Source organism: Prinia subflava (assembly GCF_021018805.1).
Source record: "Prinia subflava isolate CZ2003 ecotype Zambia chromosome W unlocalized genomic scaffold, Cam_Psub_1.2 scaffold_22_NEW, whole genome shotgun sequence".
NCBI classification, from domain to species: Eukaryota; Metazoa; Chordata; class Aves; order Passeriformes; family Cisticolidae; genus Prinia; species Prinia subflava.
In genome coordinates this window covers 8629202-8642343 of record NW_026960606.1, presented here as the reverse complement: position 1 = coordinate 8642343, position 13142 = coordinate 8629202, and the positions used below count along the sequence as shown (strand labels likewise).

The 13142-nt window shown below is 48.8% G+C and overlaps 1 pseudogene; it reads left to right on the top strand.

The window, feature by feature from the left end:
- Nucleotides 1-1435: 1435 nt before the first annotated feature.
- On the top strand, nt 1436-8870 carry LOC134564869 (T-box transcription factor TBX22-like; annotated as a pseudogene).
- The last annotated feature ends 4272 nt before the right edge of the window (nt 8871-13142 follow it).

Below are 13142 nucleotides of genomic sequence, written 5' to 3'. Positions count from 1 at the left end.
TTCCTGTAGGAAACAAAACCACATCAGAGGCCACTGCTGATGGAGATCCATGGAAGGATGGAGTAACAAGGCCAAATCCACCTATAATTCAGATTACAACTATCAGACTTTGGGAAGTTGGGATACCAGCTTTCCACTCCCCAATCAGGCTGCAAGTACTGCCCACACCAGAGCAGGCACTGGAGAAAGGTCAGCAGATGGAGAAGGAGGTGGCTTCCAACCAGGTGTCCAGGCTGGATATTGAGCTTGGGCCTTTGGCAGCTGTATCTGCATCCCTTCACTTCCTCTGAGATCTTTTCCCTGTTCAAATCCCTGTCCCAGTGAGATATGCCAGGAATTTGGTATGTAAATGTGTGCTAAAAAAAGGTGTAAATAGTTATAAATGTGTATTAACATCAATGGGCAATGTCCACCCTGAGCTGAGTATGGAGTGTCCTTGGGATGGATATTTGAGGACAAGAATGTGAGTTTGGGACAATTAAAACACACATTTAGGAATAAATACTGGCACAGAGAAGCTGTGGCTGCCCCTGGATCCCTGGAAGTGTCCAAGGCCAGGTTAGACAGGGCTTGGAGCAGCCTGGGATAGTGGAAGTTGTCCCTGCCCATGGCAGGGGGTAGGATGAGATGAGATTTAAGGTCCCTTCCCACCCAAAGCATTCCATGTTCTTTACAAAGACAACCTGCTGCCAGCCCAAAGGTTGGGAATGTGTGCATCAGGACAGCAACTCTAACACAGAGAACAAGAAATCCTGAAAAGTGAAACATTTGGATGTACCAGGGCTTCCCTGCGACTCTGGGAGCACCTGGAAGCAGAGTATGGAATGCTGCACCCCATCCCCTGCCTGTCCCAAAGCCACAGGGCCCAGTGGCAGTTCTCCCTTCCTCAACCTGCTTTCTCAGCTGCCCTTTCCACATTTTTTTCCCGTTAAGGCTCATCTATCCCGGCTGACCTCCCTGGTGCAGGGAAAGGCTGCCGGGCAAGGGCTGCACAGGGGATAGGGGGGTTGGACACCCCCCAGCTCAGCGGGAACACCACTCTCCTCTCCTCAAAACCCACCTGAGCCCCAGAATCCCCTTTGCTGCCGGCTCTGGGAAGGGGTCCCGGATGGAAAATAAACCTGCGCGGGGGGGGGTTCCAGCCTGGGCAGGGCGGGGAGGTCCCCGGAGCGGGGGTGAAAATGACGCACAGATCCCGCACAGCGCTTTCCCTGCGCACCTGAGGGTCCCGGCCGGAGCCCCCCGGCCCCGACCTTGCCCTGCCCAGCCGCGCAGGAGTTTATCGGGACTCTCCGAGTGGAAAACGGGGATTTCTGCCCCTAATTCAGCGCAGCTGCCGCGGGCGGCGGGGCCGCGCTTTGAAGCGGAGCCGGGGCGGGGGGGAGGGGGGGTGGCGGAGCGGGTGGGGCTGCCTTGAAAAACACCCCAAAAACAAACAAACAAAAACCAAAGGAAAAACGGGAGATAAAGCCGGAACCGTTGTCCGGCGCTGTCACAGCCCAAGGGTGGCACCGGGTTTGTCGTGCCGGGGACACCAGAGGGGCCGCGAGTGACCGGCCTGTTGGGGCAGCCCGGCGGGGCCAGAGGCGGGGCACGGCTCCCTTCTCTTGTATCCCCCTTTTCCCTCTTTTACTTTTCCCCGTTTATTTCTCTTTCCCTGCCTTTTTCTTTCTTTTTCTACCCTTTTCTCCTTTTCTCCTTCTTTTTTGTTAATCTTTCCCCTTTCTCTCATTTCCCTTCTTTCTTTTTCTTTTTCCCATTTGCGCTGGTTCTGGTTAAACGTTACTTGCACTTTTGTTGGAAAAGTGGCCTCTAGTGTGCTATTATGTCAAATTTCTTTGGGTTTTACTATTTAACGGAGAACAGTAACTCCTTTATTGATCCTAGACGGGGCCGGCTCCTCTTTCCCCTCTCTCCCCCTCCAACCCCCCCCCGTTACTCCCATGAAATGTCACTCAGCGTTTCTTATGCTCCCACCAGTTTCCAAAACAGAGGAAGCTGCAGCCGTCTATTGACTCAGTTGGATGCAAGAGGATCTCGCCGTGGCCGCTACCCCCCCGACGGGAGCCGTGCGGCGGCCGGGCGAGGGGCGCTGGGTGCCGGCCGGAATGGAGCCGCCGCCGCCCGCCTGAGCCCCGCTGCCGCCCGGCGGGACCCCTGGCAGCCCGGAGGGGATGGCGCTCAGCTCCCGGGCTCACGCCTTCTCGGTGGAAGCCCTGGTGGGACGCTCGGCCAAGAGGAAGGTGCCGGAGGGTCGTGATGAGAAGCCCGGCGCCGGCTGCCGGCCGGGTCGCAGAGCCTCGGAGGCGGGTGGGTATCAGAGGGAGCCCGGGGCGGTGGGTAGAGAGGACCGCCCCCTGCCCCAGCAGCCTCCCTAGCCGTCCCCTGCCCTTTGTGTTCCTCGCAGAGAAGCGGCCCAAGGCCAGTGCAGAGAGCCGGGCGGGCAGGATGCAGGTGGAGCTGCAGGGCTCCGAGCTCTGGAGGAGGTTCCACGACATCGGCACTGAGATGATCATCACCAAGGCCGGCAGGTACCGGCCGGCCCCCGCCGCCTCGCTCGGGCTTTACTTTTCCGTTTTGGTTTTCATTTTTCTTATTTTTCTTATTTTTCTTATTTTTCTTATTTTTCTTATTTTTCTTATTTTTCTTATTTTTCTTATTTATTTTTCTTATTTTTCTTTTCTTTTCATGGAGGATGGTGTTGCTTCTTGGGGTTTTTTTGTTTCGTTTCATTGTCTGGGGTTTCTCTGTTCTGTTGAGATATTTCACTTAGTTCTCCCCTTTTCCCGCTATTTTCGTTGAGTTCAATTTTCCTTCCTCCTGACGCCCGTTCCTAGTTTCGCAGCCCCTTTTCGCCCTGTGAGCGGCAGCTCTCGCTCAGCCGCTGTCCCTGTGCCCGCAGGAGGATGTTCCCGTCGGTCCAGGTGAAGGTGAAGGGGCTGGAGCCGCTGCAGCAATATTACATCGCCATCGACGTCATGCCCGTGGACTCCAAAAGATACAGGTACGGGGACCCCCCACACCCACACGGGACCTCCTGCGCTGATGGCCGTGATCTGTGACCCATCCAGTCCAAGCAGGACACGGGGGTCACACAGGGATGCTGGGGGGCCCGCATGCACCTATAGAATCTATAGGTGTGCATGGGTGTGGGGGGCAAGTGGGGACAGGCTCCCGCCGCCTGATGCAGCCCGGCCCGGACCAGGTACATCTATCACAGCTCGCAGTGGATGGTGGCGGGGAACACAGACCACTCCCGCATCACCCCGCGCCTCTACATCCACCCCGACTCCCCCTGCTCTGGGGAGACCTGGATGAGGCAAATCATCAGCTTCGACCGTGTGAAGCTCACCAACAACGAGATGGACGACAAGGGGCACGTAGGTGTGGGGCAGCTTAGCCGGGGGGCCTGGGGAGGGGCAGAGCATCATCCGGGGGGCAGCGCCGGGAAGGCGGGGGCCGGTCCCTCCTGCCCCGGGGCTCAGGGCTGGGTACTTCCTGAGTCTCGTCTCGGGTTTTCTTCCTGCCCTCCTCCCTCCGAGGGGACTCAGCCGCCTGTCCCCCCGCACAGATCATCCTGCAGTCCATGCACAAGTACAAGCCCCGCGTCCACGTTATCGCCCAGGATTCTTGCTTCGATCTAGCGCAGATCCAGTCGCTGCCGGCCGAGGGGGTGCAGACCTTCTGCTTCCAGGAGACCGAGTTCACCACCGTCACGGCCTACCAGAACCAGCAGGTACCGGGAGCCAGGGGGGTGGAGGGTACCGGGAGCCGGGGGGGTGGAGAGCCCCGGGGGTCGGGGGGATGGAGAGCCCCGATGGCCGCGGCCGCCAGTCCCAGCCCGCCCCGTTCCCCAATGGCCCCTTCGCTTTCACCCTGCAGATCACGAAGCTGAAGATCGACAGGAATCCCTTCGCCAAAGGTTTTCGGGACCCCGGCAGGAACAGGTAAGGGCCGGGGACGCCCCGCCGCTGCCCCCCGCGCCCACTGGCCCCGCTGCTGCGTTCAACGCGCTCTCACCCCGCAGGGGGGTCCTGGACGGGCTCCTGGAGACCTACCAGTGGAGACCTCCACTCGCCCTGGACTTCAAGGCTTTCGGTGCAGACAGCCAGGGTAAGTGAATCCCGCTCTCTGGCTCTCCCGGCCGCATGCCCGGAGTTCCCTGTGGGGTTCCTCGGGGGGCTCAAACCATCAAAGACAACGAGGTGCGCCCAGAAAATGAATCCCTGATTTTGGGGGGAGTTAATTCTGCGTTGGTGTTGATAAAAGACCTGTGAAAATGGATGCGAGAAGCTGGGAAGAACAGGATGAGGGTACGGGCTGCTCCAGCCCCCGGCTGAAACCAGTTAGATAGGCAGAAAAAAATATCTGCGTGTGCAGGAGGCTAATTTGGAACCAGGTTGTTCTGGCTTTGATCCTGTTGCACTAATTGCTTCCAATCAGGTTGGAATATCAACTACAAACGGGGAAGTGGTGACCGCCCGTGCTTTTTGCAGCGGTAGCTTCTGCGCCGACAAATGCGTTATGCAAGAGAAAATAAAATTATCTGGTATTTAGGATGCAACAGTCGCACAGAAATGCAGAGAAGAGGAGGGAGTTTTTCAGGGAAAATGCTCTCCTTTATTCTGACAAGAGCAACCGGTTCTTTACAGCCCTTTCCCAGAAAAACGGCTTCAGAAAGTAATTATTTGAAAACAGATTATTCATAGCGCCGAAGGGAAAAAACTAACAGGTCGTTTGCACATTGGAGCCCTCCAAGTTAGGTTTAAACTCGCGAGTTAAACTCATTTATGTCAGGAACTCTTCAAAGTCTTGGGACACACCAAGTCACCTCTGTGTCTGACGGGAAATGCTGCAAAAATCACATCAAGAATTCACGTTCTGCAGGTGTAGAAACGAGGCAACAAAGAAATCAGATTCGGGAGAAATTAAGAGGTTTATCAGTTGTAAAAAGAACTAAAATTATTATCATTAATTGTTAGTAGTAGTAGCAGCAGCCTTATTAGTATTTTAATAGGTTTTTGATTAATTTTATTCTTAGAAAATATCATGCAAAAAGCCCTTTTTGAACTCGTTTGCCGAGGGAGAGGAGGTGGTGGATGAGCTGCATGAGGAATGAAACAACAGCAACTGCAAGGTTAAAGATGCTAAAATATTATTGTACATATAATATTAGAGCTACCTGGGATTTTTAGATTTTTTTTTCTTGTTTAATGTAATTGGTATTTTTCTTCAGGGTGGAATTCCTGGACTGATATAAATATAACAAAATCTGCAGTTCTACTACTAATAAAATACATTTCTGAAGAAATGCTGTAAAACTGAAATCCCAAAGTTCTAAAACCAGGAGATAAATTAAAAGAAATTATGATCAACATGCTGAACAAAAAAAAAATTGCCATAGAATTTTTATTTTTAAGCCTAATAGAAAGGGCAGAAAACATCTGGTCATTGATCTGCTCCATTGTTTCTGCTGCAATCCCCATTCCCAAACTTGCTGTGGAATTAGGGCGATGTTATTGCTCGGGATACCGTGCAGCAGATACTGACCCTGCTTTGCTCTGCTGTATCCAACCATGTAGGGGTTTGCTTGCTGCCTCACACGCAAATATCAGCTCAATCCCATATTTTACATGACCCAAAATCCCTGAACCCTGGAGGACATCAGGACATGTCCATGGAGAGAGGACTGGATCCTGCCCTGCTGATGTCAGGACTCAAGCAGCCACTGACATCAGCAGGGAAGGGTGAGACCTTCATGCCACAAAACTTTCCTGGATTATTGTGATCAAGGGCTGACCTGTGAGAGGCTCTGCTTGCTGGGAGTTTGGAAATTAATTTGCATCATGTTCAAAATCTTTGTGTTTTAAAGTTTTTTTAAAGATTTGCTATACCAGCAGATGTGGTTCAATTTTACAGTTGATTTCGGGTCTCCAGTTGCGTGTCAAGTCAGATCAGATCCCAGCCAGGCGTTGTATTGGTTGGAATTGAATGTAAATAGTAGCACAAATGGATCCACATTCCCTTACATTCTTTCCCAGTGATTTTGGTAAGAAATTAAAATAAAGATGGGGGGAAAACCCCTCTGGAAGAATTTGGTAATGAGTGTGCAGCGGACATTTGGCTCTCTCTCATTTGGCGGACAGGCAGGAGATGAAACCAACATCTGTGTAGCACCAGGGTTGGCTGCTCCTGAGCACCATTACCACCTTGGAGCAGCCATCCTGTCCCTGCTTCATTTTTACTGCTTGGGGTTTCTTTTCTCCCGAATTCTGAAAGTGTTCATTCATCCCTTCCAGAAAGGAGGACGTTCACATGACTTGTGAGTTTGAATTTCTGGAGACACTGATAGCATTCAGGGGAATGTTTCAAATTGCTTGGGAAGCCAAGTGAAATGAGTCAATTCCTGTGAGCAGGAAAGTACAAAAAATTCTCCATCAGGCTGAATATGCTTTTTTGTTCTTATATCCAAAGGGGAAAAAGCTGTCTGGAATTTGCATGAAAAACAGAGAACCTGAAATGGCAATAGTGTGTGTATAGCAAGGGAGGGTTATCGGTCATGCAGCCAGGTATGGATCCAGGTGTGTGTGGAGCTGTGTCTACCATGATCCCAGTCCAAGGAATGGGATTAGACACGTGTGAATATTGTTCTTAGATAAATACCAGCTAACAGTAACCATTTATGCATAAATCTTCTCGTTTTCCAGGAGCTGGTCTTTGGAGCAGGCTTATGCTTGGATGGACACTGGCAGCAAGGAGACCAGGAGCAGGAGTCCTTCAAGGATTGCTTGGCTGTGGACACCAGTTAGCCCAGCCTGGATGATTTCTGTTTTCCTTTCCAGGTGGGAGTTCCAGCTCTTCTCCAGTGGCCTCCAGCAGTGGGACACCCTCTCTTCTGAACCCTTTGCTCTCTCCATCATGCTCCCCTCCCATGCTTCACTTGCCCTCAAGCAACCTGGGCATGTCGTGCCCCGAGAGCTTCCTGCACCCCCTCAATGTGCTCCTCTACTACAAGATTTGCTCTACGAGCTTCTTGAGACAACGGGCACTCCTCTTTCCAGGCCACGAAAAACTGGGAGCCACCAACCCACACCTTTTACCCCACTTCATGGTGGATATGCCCAAACTGTCTTCCCTGAAAAACACCAAAGCTGAAGACTTAAAAGCTCAGTGCCTACAAGCCCCCGGTTTTGCTGGTCAAATGCTGTATGGATTACATGCATCTGGAAACATTTTCCCATCAAGTCCCATTGCTCAGGAAGCACTTAATTGTTCTTTACATCCTCCATATGGCTTGTATAGTTATAACTTCTCTGTGCCATCCAGACTGATGAATGCAGCAGGGCATTTCAAAGCGAGTGATATCATTCCGGCTGCTTTGAGGGATGGCAGATGCAATCACTCCAACTGGCACCCCACAATTAACCACTGCCTTTAGTGGGATCAGAGAATATTTCTGAGCTATGTAAAGCAAGTCCTTCCTTCCTTCATACCCAGGGGCTTGGTAGTTACTGACTGAAGCACTGCATGGTACAGGAGTGGGATGGGCAGGCATTTAATCTTTTTTTTTTTTTTTTTTTTTTTGTGGACAGAAGTATTGTGTTGTTGGGAGGGTGGAGGATCTGGGAGGGTCTGAGATGACCCTGAGGCGATACCTTTTGGCCACATTTATGTCACAGTTGTAGGTTAAGAGCAAACTGTCAGTCACCTTTTTACTATTTGCACTCCCAAGTGGGGACACTGATGTCTGTATTTCTACAACTCTGTTTTCTCTCTCTCGCTTGCCTTTAGTTAGCTTAGAGCCCCGGGGAGCTGCTGCTCACCCACTCAAGTTTTATCCCTAATTTCAAAGGGACTATCCAGGACCTGGACTTGGCACAAGAGCCACATCTGGCTAAGCACTTGAGCTTGTTCTTAAGTTCCCTTGGCGCTAATGGGTCCTAATTAATGACATAAAAGTCCCTCATTCTCCAAGACCCAGATGCCTCTGATATCAGGGTGGGGACATAAATCCAGGTACCTTAAATCCAAGCATCTGCTGCCAGGGTAAAGAAAGGCAGTATGAAAGATGGATGGGGTGAGAAGCTGGAGGGGTGACCCAGAGCCCTCTTTTCCATGCCCCACCCTCCAGTGGCACCAGCACTGATGCCATGGTGGGAAGGATGGGATGGGGTCACACATATGTCCCATGGTGGGAGGGATCCATGCTGGGGTACATGGAGGATACACCTTGGAGAGTTGTGTGAGATGAAACACCCCCAGGAGCCCTGCAGGACAATCCTCTTACCCAGAGCTCTCAGCCCCAAGGGACACAGAAAATCTGCGTGGGATCTCATCCAGCCTGTGCCAGAGGGAAGGGCAGGGATGCTCCTGGCTCACTCCCACAGAGAACGTGGATCCTTTATGGAGAATTACAACTCTATAGGCCCTGGAACATGAGATTTTCAATTCCTTCCAAAATTCCTGTTTGTTTTCTTTTAACCAGTGGATATTCTTGTTATTCCTGTAAATAATCTCCAGCTTCCAAGGGTGCCATGTAACTCACAGTAAATCAGGACACAGGTTTTATTCTTTATTTGATCAATGTTCAGTCTCTACCTAAAGTCAAATTTATCACTTGATAGATGGCAGAGATTGGAAAATAAGGCTTGGTTGGGACCAGCCCCAATTTGGGATTAATCCTATGTTTTCAAACACAACACACAATATAGAGGGATTAGGCACAGGCTTAAGAATCAAAACTGATACCAGACAACAAATTCAGAACATAACAAGCAATATCAAAAGCTGCTGAATTAACAAAAATTACACTTTTACTTTCATGAGACTTTGATAAAATTCAGACAACATTGGTTTCCCTAATTTTCCTGATTTGGCTGTTCACAGAGCTCCCATAGATGCCAGTATGAAATGGGGGGTTGTGACAAATGGGCTGTACAACTGTAAAAATGAACAAACCTGCTTTCTTGGGCTGTTTCTTAGCAGTTTATCTCACTATTTTTATTTAAAAAGGAAAAAAAAACCCACCTTTTTTTTTTTTTTGGGAGTCCTTATTTCCAGCATTGGTGGTGACTGAATTCTTGTGGTAAGTCCACTGCTGGCCCTGGCCAGGCTCTGTCCAACTGAGTGACTACAATCCAGCCCCTACATGTGGTTGTACTCCTGAAGAAGCTGGAAGGCTCTTCCCGATCAGTCACAGATTTGTGTAATAGGGAACTTCCAATTTTCCAAATATTTGCAGTTGCATATGATATTCCAGAGTTGCTGGCCATGAGCTGTAATCCAGTAAATCAGTGTCTGGTTAAAAATGTGACTGATAATGACTGGGAGAGATATTTTTGGTGCAGTGATTTGTTCCACCAAGAATGATGCTCGGCTGATTCCAGTGGAATTGAGCTGGATCTCAAAGCGCCTCCGTGGGTCCTGTAGGATCCCAGGTTTTGCCATCCTCCCTCATCACAGCCACATGGAAAATACAGCCAGGGCCTGGTCCCTGCAAGGTCTGAGCATGTCCTAGGGGTGCCACACTTTGGGAGGGTGCTCATCAGGCAGATCCAGAAATATCAATTTGTCTGTATGAGAGGTCAGCATGACGTGAGAGGAGCTGCTTGATCCAGGTTATCTGAGGGTTATTTCCATTCCCTTTGCCTTCATCTACTGGTTTTATCCTTTCAAAAATCAGTCTCAGAATTAAAAAGGGTGTGGGTGGTGCTTTCAGGCAGTCATAGCTCTCTGTCCTGTGCCACCAAGGCCACCTCAGAGCAGACCAAGCTCCCTGGCCCTTCTGGCATAGGAATATTTTCCATATCCACAATGGTGACTAAGCCAATTCACTCACACTACAAAATAGATGGGTTTGCCTAGAAATTAAAACAAATGTGCCCCAAAAAGCGGCTAACCTGCACTCTACACTCTCAGGGTCCCTTGTAAAACAGCCACTAGCAGGAGGTGAGTGGCAGAACTCGACAGAATAAATCAGATTAATCAATATGATGTATTAAATGTGAAACTGGGAGATCGAAGTTGATATTTCAGGCAGGCCCATGTGCCTGTCAATACAATTCCATCACGTGCTGCTTTGTATTTCTTGCCACAAATATTATTGAAAAACTCATGACCATTTCAAAGTTCCCAATTCTTTGGATGTAGTGAGCAAATACAAACAGCATCTCAGGATAACAGTGCTATTTTTAAATGGGAACAGGGAGAAAAAAACCTAAAGGGTTTTTTTTTAAAGATGAAACTTGCTGAACAATCTCAGCTATTAGTCATTTGACCTTTCCCAAGAGGAGTTTGAAGTTATTTGGGAGTATCTGAGCCTGTTTATAGCACTCATCATATAAAATTGGACTTTCCAGAGGTGCAGTGTCCATACTCAACACCAGGACATGGGATGGGCTTGGTGCTTAGACATGGGGGTGGATTTAAAATCCAAGGAGACAAAATACCTGGCAATAATGTTTTTAATCAAAGTGCAATTTACTCTCTGGTTTCACTCAAATCTAATCCATCTATTGGAGAAGCCAAAGGTGTAGAGGGAGCATCGGATGTTGCTTTTTCCAATGGAAGTGCCTCAGTTTACATTTGATCTGCTGAGGTTGGGGCTGTAGTTAGATGATAATTTGTATCACAATTATGCAAAGCAAACAAGGATTGGATAGCAAGACAGAGCAGAACAAATAAGCATCCAGACCATTTGAAATGCATTCAGTATGGAAACCATGTCCATGTATGGCTGGGGCCAGGGACATGTTCCAATAAAGCTGCAGAAAGGGAAAAGGCCGGAATCAGTTCCTCCAAGTTTCAAATGCTCATGTTTACAAATTTCTATTGCACATTAATATGTAAACACAGCCTATTGGAAACAGATGAGGCCACAATATTTACGTGTGCTTTCCTCTTTGTTTTGGGTGTCTGGTTGTCCCCCAGAAGACACAACATCTGTGGTGACTCATAAAACTCAGCACAGGAAGCTAAAGGAGAGGTTCAGATAATTATAAATTCGCTGGTGCCGTGGTGGCTCTCCCATCCCAGATGGATTTTGGGTTCCGGGTGCAGGGGGATGCACTCGCAACTCCTGTGGGGTTTTGCTATGAGCACTCGGTGGCTGGAGCTGCACTTTGCAGTGCCACAAGTGAAGCTTCTGTCCTTGGCATTTACAGGATAAATTTTATAATTTTCTTCACTGCTGTGTCACTTGGAGCCATGACAGGAATCATGGCATTGCTTGGAACATGCAGGAACTCCATCCACACCTGCTCCGTGCTCCACCAATCCTGCACCCACTGGGAAAAGCAGCTTTTAAAACATCAAGAGCTATTTTTAATGAATTAATTTCCAAAAGGAAAAGGAAAAGCACCTTCCTCACAATGTGAATAAAAGCTCTGACTTGTTAATCACCTTTTCTTTCACTGGTTTATTTGCATTTTGGGATGCAAACTCCAGGCATCCCTTTCCATGGCATCCCAGACTGCCGGCCCTGGGGAGTGAATGCCGGTGGATGCAGCCAAGACTGTTGGGAATTACAGGGACTGAGAGGATTTTTGCAGATGTTGGGAATTGCCCTGCAAGCTGTTTGTGCTTAATAGAGCTCTGATCTCCCCAAGCTTGTGGACTTTCTGAATTTTGCAGTTATTTATAAAGCCACTTTTCTGCTGTGTCCTTTTGGTGACATTCCCAAGAAAGACCTATCGTCTACTTCCATTCATCAAACCATTTCCTCTCAGACTGCTGCTCCTAAAGCACCAAGTTTTCAGTTTATTGTAGCAATTAAGTACAAGAAGGAGTCCAGGTTTTTAGAAGGACCCCTTGAGCTTATAAATCAAACGACACAAAGCAGCAAGTAAAAGTCAAGACCTTTCTGGAGAGGGAAACACCAGCGATAAGGAGAAAACTTTGGAAAAATTATTTTTGCTGCCTAAGGAGGCAGATCCTGAACAAAATCAGAGATGGGGGCAGGAGCTGAGGATGGCTTCTGGCTCTCTGAAGTCTGAAGATAAATTGGATACATTTTTCAGATATTTTCTCTTATTTCAAAAGCCTCGCTTTTTCAGGTTTTCAGAGAAATTCACTTTTTCTTTCTTGGCGCTGGCTCCAGATCTCATCTCGGAGCCGGGTCCCAGCTCCAACAATTTCCTTGGGGCCCTGCTCAGCAGCTGGGAGTACTAAGCAGCTCATCTGCCCCTTCCGATCACCTGCTTGAGGAGCCCTGACAGGTCCATCTGCTTCCAGTCAGGCCTCAAATAAAACCTTCAGCTCCGAGGGGAAGAAACGAGTTAAGGGCTTATGTGGTGACTTGGAGTTACTCCTGAAATTACCTAGCTGATGCTCCAGGGATGGATTCTGCCCTCAGCTCCTGGTCCATCAGAGTAAGCTGCTGCACCCCTTCCCCCAGACCTGCAGCCTGAAGCCAGCAGAAATATCCTTTTTTTGCCAGGTTTGGGTGGCTATTAAACACCGAACCACGATCCTGCTGTGCCCACATCACCTCAAGCACTCAGTGGTTTAAACCATCATCTTCCATCACACATTACTTTAACCACCCTGTAGTTTAAGGTAGATAGATAAATATTGGGGCTGGGGCTGTGTTTCATGGGTGTTTTCAATCCCAGGACAAAACGGAGAGATCCAGGAGGCTGGACTGGTTCATCCTTGTGAAAAATGTGAAATGATTAATTCATGTTCTTATGGTAAATTGAAAAACTATAAAATTGTATAAATGTGTATTGGGTAAAGTATATGTTTTAGGAGACCTTGTAGCAGATGGTGAAACTAACAACCCTGAAAAAGCAGGCGCCACCATTCAGAAAGGAACAAAGGATTTACAGGAAAACCTGCAGCCTTCTCAAGTACCGGGAGGAGACTCATCAAGATAAGGTGGCCCAGCGATCCACACCTTAGTTGCCACCCTTCACAGACTATCATCCATATCTCGATCATTCATCAACCATAAGGATCTATAGAAACTGGACATTAACATATGAACTGAGAAAAGAACTCTTTCCAGCCTGGTCGGGGAAACTCCTGAATTTGTATAGCTAGTCAGGAAACAAAGGGAAATATGGGGAAATATTGCCGAGGGCAGAATAAAGTGTATAAAAACCAAGCCCCGAACCGGGCAAATTTGTGAACCATTGGGGGAG